Source organism: Eptesicus fuscus, chromosome 8, assembly GCF_027574615.1.
Source record: "Eptesicus fuscus isolate TK198812 chromosome 8, DD_ASM_mEF_20220401, whole genome shotgun sequence".
NCBI lineage: Eukaryota > Metazoa > Chordata > Mammalia > Chiroptera > Vespertilionidae > Eptesicus > Eptesicus fuscus.
Window position 1 is genome coordinate 34,455,612 of NC_072480.1, and position 2,580 is coordinate 34,458,191.

The window sequence follows — 2,580 nt, forward strand, 5'->3', positions numbered from 1 at the left end:
CTGAAATCAGTAAGTATTTAATTAACTGAACCTTACAATTAAATGTGTAAACATTGGCTCACAGAAATACCCAAATATATATGCTACATATAACTGAATAATCAAGTTAGGCATTAGTCCTCAATCCTAAAAGACAGGTCATTTTTAAATCAAATGTTTGTGTTAAATTATTTTCACCAATTTGCTTATATCTAGAACTCATGTAGATTATTCATGTCCTTATATTATTCAATAATTTTTGTATATATGCATTATGTTCTTATTTGGAAAGTAAATATACAAGTCTGATTTAATATAGTATGGAATAATATATAAACCTAAATTCTGTGGTTTTTCTATTACCTTATTTTAATACTACTTAATCTTGGGTAAAGTTTAATGACATCATTTTATAAAAAGTGATTTCTTTGAAAACATTCCAAAACAAACAAACAAACAAAAACATTATGTATATATAGTATATGTACACATTTTTAATATTCTATCATCTGGGGCCTATTAAGTGTAATTTTTAAGTATGTATACATTTATATATGTGTAACCATTTTTTATACACTTAACCTTTTTAAATGGAAATAATCTTTCAAGAATGGGAATAAAATTATATAAATAAGATATTTGTGTACATTTTTGTTTTGGTTTCCAAGTCTTATTCAAGAACTCATACAAAACATTCCAGATAAATTAGCTTTAATCCTTCTCTTCATCATCCTGGTCAATCTGGAAGTAACATAGTTTGTAACTTTCTTTGCTCTTAGTTAATGCATGCAACCAATCATGTAGACTATTCCTCTTGAAATATTTTTGGTGATATATTTCAAGTATCTTTTGGTAAAAGGCACCTTAGAAGTTGCAGTAATCTTGCCCTTGCTTTTTTCAATGGTCACAACCCCTCCACTGAGATTCCTAGTTTTTCCACTCACTTTGATTCTCTTATGAAGAAATTGCTGAAAATTGGCAGCATCCATGATTCTATCTTTTTCCAGGTGGGCGCAGTCAAGTGTAAACTTCAGAACCTGCTTCTTTTTCTTTTGCCTTCCTTTGCTGCACATTTTTTCACAGGTGCCATGATGGGCAGTGGAGGCAGAAAAGCCCGTTTTCAAATATAGCAACCAATATATCTATTGCATACTTTAGTAAATAAAAAACGACCGAGAATCTTAAAGATTAGTATGCAACATTAATATCAAATTATATTATTTTCCCTACTTCAAATGTCACTCATATGTTTAAAAATGATCAAATACTCATGATCATGTTATAATTTGTGTGTGTGAGAAGTCAGTGTATGTTTGAATTTCTACCACCGTTAGGAAACATAACATTAAAGGTAAAACATATAGTTTTGCTCATGTTTTCTTCCTAATGACAACAGCTGCTTTTAAAGTATACTCTTCTCTGGAAGAAAACTTGAGTTTGGGACTCTTAAATATAAATTGGAACTATGATGAAAGGGAAAATTAAATTATTTATGAGAAAACCTGCATAGATAGCCTTGATAAACAAAACCATGCTCTGAAAATGTTCCAAGTTAGCTCCTTAAATTTCCATGCAAAGCTCTTAGCAGATGTTTCTCTGAAACTCTTTTCTCTATGGTAAATTTTATTCCCTTCATTATCTGACAATTTTGTACATCTTTTTCATAAAACTTATAAAGAAGTTAAGAATTGAAAGTGTTCATTCAAAGACAATATATTCTGTGGAGTCTCCAAAATTCATAAACAGAAAAATTTTTATTATTATGGATTTACTTAAATTGCAGCAATGATTTTTTGATGAGATAAACTGTAAAGCATAAATTATAATTGCAGTTCCACTGAGGAAAATAATTATAAATAAAATCTATTGCAATTCTTGCTATAAATCCATTCCTTCTCATCACTGTCATTTGTGAATATATTTATTAGCATATGAATGTTGATATCATTTTTAAATTTAATATGCAAACTTATGAGAAATAATAGTGTCCACTACGATGATATCATGATGACAATTAATTTAAAAATACATTCTTGTACAAGATAATTCATGTGAAATGATAAAAAAGAAATAGTAAGGTATAATGTAAATCATTGTTGTCACCTGTGCTCCAACATTTTAAAACTGGAAATTTAAACTTCATTTAATTCAAACGTCACATTTGGATGAAAATACAAATGCAGCTTGAAGTCATTAAGTGACATGCTGATGTTACTACAGGTACCTATTATTGTGTATATATCACTTGGAGTGGCATTCAGTGCAGACACAGATTTAATGGGTTCATAAGAATAAGAACTTATTTAAGCCCCAATATCTCAAAGTCATTGAAGACATTAAATGGTTTTATAGCATTCTACTCTTTCTCTCTAGTGCCTGTTGACAACTTAATAGAACTTATAAAGAACACATTCAGTTGGCCAATGGCCCATGATTTATTGCTAATGATCTAGCAGTGAGTGAAATATATGTTGGTCATTAAGAATGTGGGCTCTGGGATCAGATTGCTTGTCTTCAAATCTCAGCTCTCCTACTTTCTAGCATGAGATAGTATATGTGTGCTTAAAATCATGGATGCCAGAGCCAGACTGCTTGGGTTTG

The 2,580-nt window shown here is 30.0% G+C and overlaps 1 pseudogene; it reads right to left on the reverse strand.

Moving 5' to 3' along the window:
- Positions 1–690: 690 nt before the first annotated feature.
- LOC103288372 (60S ribosomal protein L22-like) lies at positions 691–1,069 on the reverse strand (annotated as a pseudogene).
- Between the last annotated feature and the right edge of the window lie 1,511 nt (positions 1,070–2,580).